This window comes from Euprymna scolopes, chromosome 22 (assembly GCF_053919585.1).
Source record: "Euprymna scolopes isolate OS-2025 chromosome 22, ASM5391958v1, whole genome shotgun sequence".
Classification (NCBI taxonomy): Eukaryota; Metazoa; Mollusca; class Cephalopoda; order Sepiida; family Sepiolidae; genus Euprymna; species Euprymna scolopes.
This window is the reverse complement of record NC_136503.1, coordinates 88414402-88430744: the sequence shown is the minus strand read 5'-3', so window position 1 is coordinate 88430744 and position 16343 is coordinate 88414402.

Sequence of the window (16343 nt, the reverse complement as noted above, 5' to 3'; positions counted from 1 at the left end):
TTTTAAAAGTTTTATTGCGTTGTTTTTATTTGCTTTTTTTTATTTCATCGATGAAGAAAAAGGCCAAACAGAAATTTTGAAGGCCAAACTGCTTTAAAAAAAAGGCCAAATTCGTTAAATTTGGCATCGCTATCAAAAAAAGGGAAATCCCCCTACTTGAACTTTCTGTTTGGTTAAGAATCAAGATGGCTGAATTAATAATTACTCGCTTGTAGCGTTGATTTTTTTCTTTTTTCGCTATAAAAAAAAACTACTTGATGAAATTACGTGATTTTTTTTCTGTAGGAAAACTTTATCCCATGACGAGTACGTACAATATATTTTTGTAAAAATATTTCCATTTTTTAATGTCAATGGAAAACTGCACAAGTACCCAAACCCAAAATGAAAAGACCACGAGTGAACGCACGTTTTTTTTTTTAGTTTAGTTTCATATATATATATATATATATATATATATATATAAATATGTATTTTTAAATGTTATCTTTCTAGCTTTAAAAAAGTTTTAAAATTTTATCAGGAAAATTAATTTTTGCTAGATTTTCAAAACATTGTTTTCGTGTTGTGTGTACGTGTCTGCGGCTAGCACCAGAACGGCGGACGTGATGTCGGAGGTTCGATTGTTAGATTGTGTAAGTTTCGTATTTTTTTAATTTGTAAATCGCAAGTTAGGAAAAAATTAAACCCTTCCAAGATGGACAATAAATAAAGCCATAATATTTTATGGTAAAGTAAAGAGCCTACGAACCATAGTTTTTTAGGAGATGTGATTATTGGATTAACCAATCAGAAATCGTCTGTGGCATACACATCTCTGTTTTTATAGATATATAGAAGATAGATTATATGACGTTAAAAATCTTACTCACTTCAAAGCGCTATACATTTTTTGAATTCCCAACGACTATTTTCGTTCTGAAATAGAACAGATTAATCTTTTCACAAGTATAATTTAAAATATTTCAACGACGTTTTTCGTTTTGAAGCAGAACAAAGCCATACGTTTCACAACAAAAATATTGTACTGGCATTTTATTATCTTAATTTGTTCATCCAGAATAAGTCTTAAAATGAAAACGAAACGTTGATGCATATAACTTGGTTTCTTCTCTTTTCAACTATATATCCCGTTGAAATACAATTTCCATTATTCTCATTGTACATTGTATATATACACATATATATATGTATATATACATATATATAATGACATATACCTAGTTTTTATACATATATATATATATATATATATATATATATATATATATATATATATATATATATATATATGCATATATGGGGGAGTAATAGCATATAGCTATTTGCATTAGGAGGATACCGTAATATAATCATTCTTCATACATAGATGCATACATTCATGCACAGAAATATGTATGTATATATATATGCATACATATATTTATATATATAAAGATATATATATATATATTACTTACTAATTGTTAACTATATATAATAAGATTATAATTATCATTTACTTTCAATATATATATATATATATATATATATATATATTATACGTAAATGATAAATATAATCCAAAATATTTAAAAACATATTTTCAAATAATATCCAAAATACTCAATACACAAACTAATTTTAAAGTTATTTAGTTGCCGCATGTTTCTCTACTTATACAACACAAAATGTTGTTTAACATCATAGTTTTTTAGACCTGACTTTTGGGTGCATCTAAACCCGTATTGGAGGCCTCAGTAAAAGTTTGAGGATCCACGCGCAATCCATTCGCGCATCTGTATCTCTATCTTTACACGATGCTATCATTTACAAATGCGATACCATTTGTCAATGCGGTAAAAAAAAACATCTTTATTAAATATAAAAAGTACAAATTATAATTGGGCTGAGTTTTCTCATGTCGGGGTTTTTGTAGTGAAATATGACCTGCACGTTTTTTTTTTTTTACATAGCGATCACCACTTATCAAGGCCCGGAAGCCACTCAGGGATGAGGGTTATTGCAAGTACATTAGGTTAGTGTGGAGATTTGATGAAGAGTTTACTTAAGGGGGCGGTTCATTAGGAATTTGTTAACATTGGACTTGAAGACATCCAAGTTGTAGTTCGGTGGAGAGCAGGCAGAGGGAACAGAGTTCCACAGGCGTGCAGTTCTATGAAAGAATTTTGTTCATGGAATCCGCGTTTTGATTTAGGCACAGATATAGAGTGGGGGAAATGTTTGTTTTCATTTTGTTAACTCCCTTTATTTTAATCATGTCTTCCGACATATATAGAAATATATGCAACACCCACATCATCTTAATTAATAATTTTTCCTTGCTTACCTGCTATTCCATCATCACACGCTTAATCTTATTTATATGCTGACTTATCATGAACACATATTTTTAAATTTTGAATAAACTCTTATCCAATAAAACCATTTTTAAATGGTAAACTCCTAACTTTACCATCGTTTGCAGGCAAGTAGATTTCAAAGATTTTGTTTTTATGAAAAAATTAATTATTCAAATATTGTAAATAAATGTATTTAAAAAATGTTTTTCGTTTGTTTGCCTGCGGAAAAGCCCGTAAAATTGTATTTAACCTGTAAAGTTTAAAAGAAATATATTTGTATATTTTTTTATTACTCTGTAAAGTGTACACACTTTAAAATAGTGTTTTATTAAAATGTTTTTGCGTATTACCCCTTTTTCGACGACTTATAATGGCAAAGTTAAAAATATTTGTATTAAAAAAAGCAATTTTAATGACAAGCTTATTTTGTTATACGCCTAACGAGCTTTTTATAAATAAAACCGATGTTAAATAGTAAAACTTTTTTCGTTAATAAAAATCTGTGACCTGAAAGTTATAAAAGTATGATTTAACTCAGTAAGAACTTCCGGTTTAGTTGAATCGCAAAAAGCGGATCACATAAACATTGTATTCCTTCTACCTTAATTGATATTCTACTAATAGACTACCTAGTACTTACCTTTGCCAACACAGTTGATATAAACAGAATTTAACCATAGCCTCCTTGCAAGAAATAACTTCTGCGACAGTAAGTGAACTTCAACAGGTTGAGTTTTCACAGCTGTCTCTCCATGATAAAGTAGAAATTAAGAAAAGAAGCCGTTCAACGCCTGATATTCAAATATCTCAGCCAGTCATTGGCAACAACAAAGTGTATATTCGTAGCTTTAATGGTACCGACGGAAAAGTTTGCTTTGCGGCTGTGAACTATAAAAAGGCATTGTTCTGTTTTCCTTGTTTGTTGTTAGGGGGTGATGTAACGTGGACAAAAGGTAGTTTCAGAACTATTAACAAAATGAAAGATAGAACTGAAAAGCATGAGAAGCACGTTGACACTGTAGTTTCCCTATCAATTTATGGGACCATAAATATTAAAGAAAAACTTAGTGAGGCCTACAGACTTCCAATCAATCATCATAACATGAATGTTAAGAAGAACCGTGAAATTTTATCTAAAATAATAGATTGTATTTTCTTTTGTGGGAACTTTGAAACTCCCTTAGGAGGACATGATGAAACAGATGATTCAGTAAATCCAAGTGTATTTATGGGATTTTTAAATTTTGCATCTTAATTAGATCCAGATTTAAAGAATCTCTTAGGAACCAGTAATGTCTTCAAAGGTGTTCCCAAGACTATTCAGAATGATATACTTGACTGTCTTTTACAAATATACCGTGATGAAATAAGGGCAGAAAGTAGTAAAGCTTCCTTTGTAGCTGTCATGGCTGACGATACAACAGATGTGTCTGAACATACACAAATGATCATTGTTTTACGGTACGTCTTGGATGAAAAAATACTTGAACGCTTTTGGGGATTCTTTATTCCAGAAAACCAAACCGTTGATGGGATATCAAAACGTATTCTACAACAATTAGATATAATCCTTCAAGGGAATCGCCAAAAACTGAGAGCTCAGACATTTGATGATGCAAATGTCATGAAAGGCAAAAAACTGGTGTTCAGGCGAAAATAAAAGCAGTTTATAGTAATGCGCATTTCACTCACTGTTATGCGCATCAACTTAATTTAATAATGAGGAATGCAGCAAGCATTACACGAAATGCTAGAATATTTATCTCTAACATTTTGGCTATTCCGACTTTCTTTTCTAGATCACCACATTCTCAAGAAGCATCTGGATGTAAGCATTCTACCTCCATCCGCCACAAGGTGGAACTTTATCATAAATAGAGTTCATGAAAATGTTCAAGCATTAAAAAACTGTCACTGAAATTCAGTCAACATCATATGTAGATGAGACTGTTGCAGAAGCGACAGGAATTCTGAAATATGATAATAGGATAGAATACTCTTGCCATATCTGGGCAGGAGCTGCTAAAATAGGCTATCCTGCCTTGACAGAGTACAAAATAGACTTCGTGGCTTAGTGGGGGATGCCCTTTTCTCTACCCTGCAACCTCTCTCCCACAGAAGAGACGTTGCGAGCCTATCCTTGTTTTATCGTTATTTCCATGGCAGGTGCTCGTCTGAACTCCAATCTCTGGTCCCCCTCGCCAATCTTTCACGAAAAACACCCGTCTAGCTGAATCCACTGTGAAAAATTTCCCCCACTCTATAACTGTGCCTAAATCAAAACGTGGATTCCATGAACAAAGCTTCTTTCTTAGAACTGCACGCCTGTGGAACTTTGTTCCCTCTGCCTGCTTCCCACCGGACTACAATTGGATGTCTTCAAGTCCAATGTTAACAAATTCCTAATGAACCGTCCCCTTAAGTAAACACTTCATCAAATCTCCACACTAACGTAATGTACTTGCAATAACCCTTATCCCTGAGTGGCTTCCGGGCCTTGATAAGTAAGTGGTGATCACTGTGTAAAAAAAAAATTGAACGATGAAAATTTCATATTTTGGTTTGAGCTATATCAGAAAATTATGTCTCAGGTTGAAATTATTTCTCGGGAAATTAGCATATATATAGTCAATGAATACATAACAAATTTCAAAACTGCTATTTTAGAGATAAGAAACACCAAATACTGTGAACATCCTTCACAAACACTCCAGGGTGAAGCTAAATAACTGTGTGACTATATATCTGTTGATATAACGGACAGATATTCTTCAACTAAACATTTAATACTTGCTAAATTGTTTTACAAGATCAGCTTTGCTAGTTTTAAGAAAAAAACTACCTACAGAAGAGCTATCCTTGACAACTGAAGCATATCCCATGATTGACAAAGAAACGTTTGAAACTGAGCAAGAAATATTTTATAGTAGGGCAGATATTTATGAATATTGCAAAGTAATTGATCTGAAATTTATTTTGGAAAACAATTTAAACGATGTTCTTACTGAAATCACAAAACTCATAAAAATTATCTTGACAATTCCCATGACTACATCAGAGGTAGAACGTTATTTTTCAACCCGGAAAAGAAAAAAAAAACATGGGTTGCGAAAGACTAAATAAACTTGCAGTGCTTTCAATTGATAAAAAAGTTCTTCAGCAGTCATTCAGAAGTTATGGAAAAAATTATCAATTTTTCTCACAAATTAAAACAAGAAAAATGGAGTTTACTTTCAAATGAATGTAATAAGAAAAAATATTTAAAATATTTACATCTATTTAGGATTCCTTCAAGTTATTGTATTTTCATACGTGTGCATACGTATAAATTATATTTTTATGCTTGTTTTATTTTTACACAATATTAAAACAATAGGTCTTTTCTTTAAAAGAGCACCCCCACTAATCTTAGACACGAGCCGTCACTGATCAGGTTAAATTACATATCCTTATTAACGTATGAATATTGTATAGTAATTATCATGCTCTAGTTCACTACTTTACAGTTGTTAAACTTCTGCCCAATCGAAAATATGGATTTAGACAAGCCCTTTCTACTGCAGATATACCAACTGTAATGCCTGGACGTATTTACCATGTACCGGATAAAGCAAGTGAAGGTAGAGCAGTAGCCTTAGATATAATATATGATATGGCATGTGTTTTTGCAGGAAAATGACATCATATGGTATTACTGGACGAATACTTAACTTAATTAAATCCTTCTTATGTTAGGGACGAGGCCAGGTCGTCCACGGTTGACGTACTTCAAATTAATATGATATAAATTCGGGTGTGCGTTTGGGGTCGATTATTAGATATTTATTATTCCTTATATTCATAAATTACCTCCCTGATAAATTTGTCTCAGCGAAAGGTATATTTGTTGATGGCACCACGCTCTATGGCAGGCACGAGGGGGAAATAAATGAACCCATATCTAAGGCAATAAGAGAAACTGTAGTAGAATTAGGACAAAAATGGATGACAACGTTCAATGTTGCCAAAACTGAGCCTTTTCCCTTTAATAATTACAAGAAACCTTCTCAATCACCAATAGCTGTACATTACCCTAAACTACTTCTTTCAAACTTCTTGGCTTAACATTAACAGTGGACCAGGAATTAAAACAGTTACATCAAGGGCATTGATGCGTCTTCTGCGAGGAAGGTCGGCTCTCTCTACCGTGCTAGAAAGTTACTTCCCCCTGAAAGTATTCTGTTCCTCTACAAGGCCATCATTGGCACATGCATGGAGTATTGCTGTCACATTTTGGCTGGTGCATCTGCTACTAGTCTCCAACTCCTTAACAGAATTCAAAAGAGAGTCGCCGACCTAATAAGTACCAACCTATTAGCTAGGTTTCAGCCACTGTCCCATCGACGAAATGTTGCATCACTGCCTGTTTTACAAGTATTTTAATGGTATATGCTCCGAGGAACTACAGGTCCTTGTACCGCCTCGACGTAAATACCACTGACATATCCTACAACCATAAGCATTCCACCCCTCCACAGTATAGATCTCAAGATGCTAGAAAGCTTTCTACCTTAAAAGTTTCTTCACCAGAACTGATAGACTTTGGAATTCGCTTCCGGGTTCCTGCTTCCCCATCTGTACTGACATGCAGACCTTCAAGTGTAATGTATAATATATAGAGTGCGTCTAAAATCTCACTAGTGTTTTGAACTGAAATAGATTCGTTATTGATTATTTTTCTGAAATTTTACACAATATGATTAAGACATTAGGAAGTTAAAAAAAATGAAACAATTTGGATTTACAGAAAATAATGTCTTTTAACTGTTGCCCATTTTCATCGTCGCATATTTCTGCCCTTTCTAAAACATTTTTGACAGATTGCAGAATGTCTAGATTGCGATTTAACTCCATTATTTCGTTCCTGGTGCTTTCGATCAATTATTGTAGGGTTACTAGTTTGTAAACATACTATTTTTTTAGTCTTAATATCAGCGCACAACGGTTTGCCTTGTGTTGTGATTAGGCTATGTCTTACATGAAAATTCCGTCGCTAAGCTTTTTTAGTCACAACAATTGACCCCTGATTTTGGTAAACTTATTTTACAATATGCCTACGTTTTTCAATGCTATACTCATTCCTAAATAATTTCCAAAAAATTACACGTAAAATATCTGAAATTATGAAAAAAAATGATCATTAATGGTAAAATGACAAAAGTTTTCAACCCTTCAGTGACATTTTTAACACTGTTATATGTACGTATTTAAAACTTACGAATACATTATATATATATATATATATATATATATATATATATATTTATAAATAAATTGTATGTACAAGTATATGCATTTAAATTGTATGTACAAGTATATATATATATATATATATATATATATATATATATATATATATATATATATATATATATATAAAGGAGATTAGAACAATAGTCTAAAGAGCTAAGTGTATTTTAATGTAACAGTGAAATTACTAGTTTAATTAAAATACAGGAAATAGAAAGTGTTCGTCGTAATTTAGATATATAATAAGCTCGATATTTAAATGTCCTAGAGCTAATTCAATATTAAGTAATGTGATTTATAATTTAAAAATTAAAAAAAAAAAAATTAAATTTAAAAATCAAATTTTAATTAAATTAAAAATCAGTTTCATAAGAAGGAACAACAACAATTTTTTTTAATAAATTAAGTTAGACTAATTACCTCCCTTAGACCCGTAAAACAAATAATAAATAAAGTCAAGAACACATGACAATTATCTCCCCTTAAAAACTTGTAAAATAAATATTCTCTCTATATATATAAACTGTAGCGTCTTTAAATCAAAAATACGCTAACAGAAACAATTTATTGCACGAGCGTCGCCCTTTTAAAATTCATCATTCAATAAAATAAAAAGCTATAGCAAACATCTAAATGACTACTTTAAACACAGTTCCTGATTTCAAAAAAAAGAAAAACTAAAAGGTAACTATCTCTATATATTTTTAAATCAAATTTATTATGTAAATTCAAAAAAAAATATTTTTTTCTACTCATTTCTATCTCTAACCCATATTAATTTTCTTATAAATTTTAAATCCAAACCTTTTATTTTAATTTTTTCAGATTCATCTGCCTTATTTTAATGCTAGGTTTATTTATGGTGTCTTTTAAATTCAATAAAAATCCTCCTAAATTTGCTGATGAGGAGATCGTGCTTACCAAAAAAACTATATATAATTGTTCTACATAACTTCATGTATACCACAATAAAAAGCACGGATTTCCGAAAGGATCGTACAGATAATTGATTTTGTTCTTGTTCCTTCTTATGAAACTGATTTTTAATTTAATTAAAATTTGATTTTTAAATTAAAAAAAATTTTTTTTTAATTTTTAAATTATAAATCATATTACTTATATATATATATATATATATATATATATATATATATATATATATTTATATATATAAGACGACTGGAAATAAATGCCAAGATAAGCGGAGAGAATACAGCACCTAGAATTCCCAAATAGTAACCCATCTGGGAATAACCAAGCCCAACGTTGCTTAAAGTCGGTTATTTAACGAGATTATTGTGTATATAGGTTGCCACTTTACTTGCCACTAGTATGTAACAGTGTCGATTAGGAGGAGGTGTACTTGGAAATTGCGCACCTCCTACCGCAAAAAAAATTACGCACAGGCACCTTTTCATTGGTATCTATAGGCTTGCCAAGACAAAAGGAGGGCATATATATATATATATATATATATATATATATATATGTGTGTGTGTGTGTGTGTGTGTGTGTGTGTTTGTGTGTGATTTCTCTTCACTAATAAACCGTACATTATCATAAATAAGCTTACCTTTAGTTAAAGCAAAAGAACAAGATTTAAATTAGAATAAGAAACGAACAAGTGGTTGAAATTGTTAATTTGCGTTTTTATTTTTAAATATTTTATAATGAATTACTATTTCATGTTATTTGTTTCTAATTTCATTTCGAAATTTACATTTACACACTAGTTCCGTTCATTATTAGTAATTCAATAAAATATATAAAAACATATAAAGAACACCCATCTTTAGCTTCGCTTGGAAGACTTCTTAGTGTTAAGAGAGAAAGTAAAGAGGAAGTTTTCTGAAAAAATTGCTAATATTTCTTTATCTATCTTTGCAGATTAGCAGTCTTCCTTATACGCTATCCGTCTTTTGCTCCCACATTAATAAACCTGAGAAAATATACTACATTTGATCTTAGCAACACGCTAGACACTTTAATCAAATCATAGGTTTATGATGAAGCTTTTTTCAATGCATAAGACTGATAGGAGGTTTTCAGAAGGTTTTGTGCATTAATTATAATCTTTTATCGTATCATTTTAATAGAATTATTCTATTTTCCATTAGAGCGTTCAATCAGGAATTGTTTGTTTTTTGTTTTCAATATTAATTACCGAGAATAATTCTACTATGATATACGCTACGTTATTTTTCATTGTTTTATGCAACGAGATAAAATGGAAGTCAACCACCCCTTAGAAAATTAAGATACGTTTAATGTCTAATAAATTTACGTAATAAGTATGATATTAATTATTAATTATCCCTTTATTTAAAATGTCTTTAGAGCATTTTAACAAGCACAATTTCCCATTTGAATTTTTTTTTCCAGAGTCACCCTTAGTTTGATTCATATTCAATCCACTGAATTTTTTATAGAACTCGTTCCAAACAAGGCATGATGACACTTGATCAAAAGAGCTACAACAAGATAGTTACCATAATGTGAGAAGATAGCTATTAGATTTAATTGTGTAAATTCCGATGTACGTCGAAAACTATGAGTGCGAAATGATTTCCATAATTCTGTAGTTCTAAAAAATGCCAGTGTCGATCTCTATTGAAATCAGGTATCAAAACATCGAATTGATGCCGACGAATATACTGACGAGTCAAACGCTATGGACAAAGAAAGCAGGAGATAGATAATGCAACTCTAAAAAACAAATACGCCATAATAGTATTTATTGAAAATACGGATATTGGCAAAACCGCGGCTCTGTTCAGCGATTGAAGGGAATAAATAAGACTGTTCACACTTCACTTCTATTCTTAGAAACCCTTCAGTTTTACCCAAAATGTTAGATCGAACAGACGCTATATAGAGAAAATCAGTATTTTATACAAGGCGGGACTTAATTCTGTATCCTTAGTGTTTTCTTTTCATAAACAATCTTTAAAAATACGTTTCAGCCCATAATTTCAGTAGCAGAAAACAAACACATATTGGGTGAACTTTTTGCTAAAATGAAATTCTTTTGTGTTATTAGTTATGAAAAATGTAATTACGATTGTTAGTCTACAAAACGTATTCATGTAATTAATTACTTCATGAGCATGTCTTACCACAAAAACAACTTGATTTCTTCGTGTCTCTTACCACGAATGACAACTTGATTTAACTTAAATGTAAAACATTCTCTAATCAAATTTGTGTAATGAATTTAAATCCGAATTAAATAGAATGTCTATTGAATTTGAATCCAAATTTTATAAAGCGTCTACTGAATGTATCTTCAAAAAGTGTCTATTAAATTTGGATTTAAATTTTAAGAGTGGCTAAGAAAGTTTTGGATAGTTATATATAAATTTTAATATATGAAGGAAAACATTATGCTACAGAAATGTAGCATTCAGGATATTCATTAAGCCGGTTCTTAGGCGCGTATTCTTCCAGTATATATATATATATATATATATATATATATATATATATATATATATATATATATATATATAAACACGCACACATTCATACATATATAAATGATATATGATAAAAAATCATATGATAGAGTAATATTACTATTGTAGCCAATACGGTTGAAGTACTGAAAAGGTAGTGATGTCTATTACCGATTCAATGGGCCGTATTTTTTATCATCCAAAAGCTTGATTTAATGTCGACTATTATAAAAGCTGATGCGCTTGTGTCGATGCTAAGATAAGTGACGTTATTTTTCGGCTGTTATAAAAATATCTACCAAAAATGGTTGTCAGCTTCCTTTTAAAGGATCGACGCGTATAATTAACATATGTGTCACTTAAAATGATAAGGAAAAGATATAATACAGTAACATTGAAGGAAGCAATGATTGTCCTCTTCTGATTTTTCTCGAAATACCGCAACTGTGATGTAGATATCATACAAACATGTTAAGTGAATTGCATAATTTCCTTGTCCACCGCCGGAAATTGAAAATATTTCAAGCTTGATGAACCAGTATTTTACAAACCTTCTTACAAGCTGACATTTAACGAAATGATTGCAACTGACTATTTTTTGCCGAATTACCAGTTTGTGGTGTCGAAGACGTAAACAAACCTCTTTCCAAGGCTTTGTTCAACAAAGTTCATAGCTACTAAAGCAAGAGAGAAAGGAACACGTGCAAAATCACATGGCAAGAAACTGAATTTGCATATCTTTTTTTTGGGGGGGGTAATAACAACATTTAAATGAAAATATAACAATCACCTCCACTCGAAAAATACATTGTAAATAGTTTTTTTGTTTGTTTTATAAATCCAGTCGCTGGAATAGCGAATTCTGTTAGATCGGCGTGGTGGTAGTTCGATATTTGAAGGATTGGTGGTCCTCTGGGAAGGTTGGTTCTCAGGGTTCTAACTATTATAGTCAAATTCATCTTCTGTATAAGGTGTAGTACTAAAAAGACTTGCTTCGATCACCTGGCTCGCGTCTGCATTTGCAATATCAGGTTGAATACTTTTAGCAGGATTTTGTAGGTATATCAGAGCGTGGAAAGCAAGCTAGATGTCTCAGCGCTACGGAATCTTCCCGGCCATCATTACGTCGTATTCTTGCACTTGTAGAGTTAGCTTCGAGGAGTTGCACTACCTCGACAATCGGGTCATATTTGCTCCTGTTACCAAACTGTTTTAATAATACCTCCCCAGGGTCACAGAGCCAAACAGGTAACGCAGTACCAGTAGAAGAGCGCCTTTCAAAGTTGAACATGCGTTCGTGAGGAGTTGCATTTGTAGTAATGCACAGCAGGGAGCGAATAACCTTTAAACCATCCTGTAAAACACCCTGCCAAGCGCTAAGGGGTAATCGGCTAGATTCCAGAGCTAATAACAGTGTTCCAAATAATGCCGTTGTAGCGTTCGCATTGATTGTTGCCTCCAAATTTAAAGTCGCGTCAAAAGTTTTTTGAATTCTTCCGACATAAACGAAGTTCCTCGATCGGAATGGATAAATGAGGGGAGTCCGATCGCGGTTTGCGAAAAACAATCGCGACAAGGGAAAGCGAAAGGAAATCGACTATATTAATCGACGACAGTAACTATGTAATGATATCCCGTCGAAGATACAGGTCAGGTCCTTTGTAGTCAATGGGGAGGCGCTGAAAGGGAGCAGTAGAACAGATCAGTGTATTATTAGTGGAATTGAAGAATTAAGGCTTTATTTTGGCACAAGTCGTACATTCAGATGTCACACGCCGGACTTCATCAATTGAATATGGCATATTTCGTGATCTTACAAAACGCCAAAAGCGCTGTACTCCAGGATATATTAATGAATTGTGTAGTAACTTTAGTTCCTCCAAGGAAGAAGCAGCAGCACCACATACTCTCGATAATGCATCAGCATCGATGTTTTCACTTCAGGGGCGGTTTTTTATGTCGTATAACAACGGGAGAAGTTCCATTTTCCACCGTATAATTTTTCTTCTGTTAGCAGATTTAATAATAAAAGATACGGCTTGCTGGTCGTTTATAATAGTAGGGCTTCCCAGCAAGGAGATCCCTCCATTTTCACGCGCACTCGACTATGGCATAAGCCTCTTTCTCGACTATGTGAAGTCGTATTTCTAATGGGTTTAGCGATCGAGAAAAGAACGCTACAGGCCTCTCAGCCTGTAAGAGCGTGCATCCGATAGCCTTTTCTGAGGCATCGATTTCAATAGTAAATGTTAATTCATCATCAATAACTTTTACAGACGATTTGGCAATGTCTTTAGTTTTTCAAAGGAATTGATAACTATAGGAGGCATGGGAATTTTTTATTTTCGACCAGTGGACAAATGTTGTATGAATACTTAGGTGTCCATTTTGCGTAGTACGAAAACATTCCAAGACACCTCTTTAACGAATCTGAATTGGAAGGAGAAGACATTTGCAAAAGAGGTTTCAAACGCTCAGGATCTGGTTGTATAATCCCGGTAAAAAATTGCTACCCAACAAATGGATGGAATGAAGTGAAAACTTTGATATTTTCGATTTTTCTCAAGATTATATGTCGAGGCAGCCTTTAAAAAAAGTTTCAAATTAACATCATGTTCCTGAGTTTTACCGCAAATAATATATCTATATATATATAGATATGAATCATCTATATATGTAAAAGTTCCAGATAATGTGGTGTTAGAAATGAAAGAATTCATTAACCGTTGGAAAGCAGAAACCCCATTAGTGACACCCATGGGTATTCGTTTGAATTGGTACAAACCATTTCCAACTTCAAAGGCCGTCTAGGGCCGATCTTCGGGACAAATTTCGATCTGGTAGTACGCTTTGGTTAAGTCAATTTTACTAAATATACGGTATTAGGCTATTTGGTTCACGAGATCCTTAATCTGAGGCAAAGGGTACGCATTAAGTCAGGTGAAACGGTTAATAGTTTGGGAGGAATCAACTACCAATCGTTTGTTTTTATTAGGCGACGAAGTCACAACAATCTGAGCACGCCATGGTGAATAACTTTCAATTGCATCATCTTCAACCAGTTGTAGAATTTCCTTTTCAATGAATCGAGCATCCTCCGTACGGTAATTTCGGGATTGAGAAGCAATAGGTTTGCAGTCAGGGGTTATGTTTCGAAACAATTTCACAGGGTCACATATGATCTTGGTTAGGGCGCAGATTTTTAGAGTATCCTGAGGTTCACCAACAGAAATAGTACTACCCCGATGTCCTTTTAAAAAAGGCACTCCGAGTATAATATCCATAGAGGAATCAAGAAGCACTGTAAAGTCAATTTCTTTATACTAGCAACCATCGAAGGAAATGATCTCCGTGCAATATTCCGATAGTTTGAGGGAAACGGCGGATGATGCCATGGGAATTTCAGAATTACGTTTTGAAGTCGACAGCTTCATTGTTTTAACACTACAAACACTGATAAAGTTATCAGAACTGCCGGTGTCTATGAGAGCAGTTAATTTTTTTCCTTTTAATTGAACAATTTTAGTAATAGGAGGGAACCTATAACCACCTTTAGCATGGGCTACCATAATAGCAAAAGTAGAACGTGAAGGTGTTGGCATAGTAGAACGGCAAACCTTGGAGAAATGACCGAGTTTACCACAGTTTCCACATATCTTATCGCTGGCAGGACAATGTACATCGATCATCCTTAAAGTGACGTCTCCCTCCACAGTTGTAACACTTGCCATGAGCAGGAAGGGCAGCAGAAAATTGTACAAACTCACACTCCATACGAGAACCAGTAGAATCAGCAATTTTAGTAATAGTGGCCTCCTCGGCAGGATAAGTAGACAGCTTGTTAGTTCAAATAGAAGTAGTAGTAGTAGCAGCGGCTGGTCCAATCAGAGAAGCGTATGATTCAGCATGAAATTGAGCTTGTTCTTAAGCCCTAGCACATTGAATAGCCTCTTTGAGAGTTAGTATATCAGTTTCAAGTAGTCTAGCTCGTATTACTGAAAACCGGAGACCACGTATGAATGCATCACGGACAGATTCTCCCATGTAAGTAGTAGCAGTAACGTCTTTAATGTAACAGTCGGCGGAAAGTCGATTCAAGACCTGAAAATATTGGTCGACGGACTTGTTTTCTTGTTGCAGACGCGTGGAAAGCAAATGTCTAGCATGAATAACGCTTGGAGACTTGTCGGGAACACCTTTCGATAATTCGACAGAGTTTTCAAATCCTGAACAACCCTCGATGACATCAGCAACGGTGGGACCGATGTTTAAATAAAGAACTTCGTGTTTATCAGGGTTGAACGAAGCAGTAGTTGTAAAAAAGTAATTAAAATTACGATATCACAATCTCGAAAGCTTGCTAACCTGAGAGTCTGTCGAGGATATGTTAAATATGTTCAAACGAATGATCTTCTCTATGAGGGAATAAATTCTTGTTCAATAAATTGTAGTGTCGAAGACGTAAACAAACCTCTTTCCAAGGCTTTATTGAACAAAATTCATAGCTACTAAATCAAGAAAGAAAGAAGTCAGTCTTTTAAAGAAAAAGGAACACGTGTAAAACCACGTGACAAGAAACTGAATTTGCATATCTCTTTTTTTCTTTTTTTTTAGTAAGAACAAAATTTAAATGAAAATATAACTAGAACACGGTCCTATCACTATCGATAAACGTTGTAGAAAATTCGCTTTAAAAATCCCATGAATTTTTGGTTTAAAAATGCCACATACTCCTATCGGATTATGCATATAGAATTGAAATGACTATAATTGTTATGCCACAAGCAGTCTCCTCGTAAATTTAGACTTTCTTATTCACGTTTACAAAATACTTGTCCAACCTCTACTGATACAGACAAATTCACATTACTCGAACCGTGGTTTCCTACCTTTTGATAGCACTTAAAGGTTATCCAAACTCTTCAGAAGAGATGAAAAGCTGGAGGATTGAAATCAAATAGTTCAATCTCTATTTCACATTGTTTATTCATCTGAGTTTCTTGGAATTCAGTTGAATTTAGCCTAGCATGATTTCCCTATATCAGTATTAAACAATTGAAATTAATCTGCGTTAGGAAAAATGTATTCAGCTTTGGTTTGTTACTTGGTTAACTAATTATATTTGCAATTTCATAACCTGATAACCTTTTATTAGCAAGACACCCTTTTCATTACTTGCAGTCGTTAAAAATAAAATGTTCTTGTCTAAAGTAATTATACTAAGTTAAGTTTTTCATCCATTTAATATTTATATTTA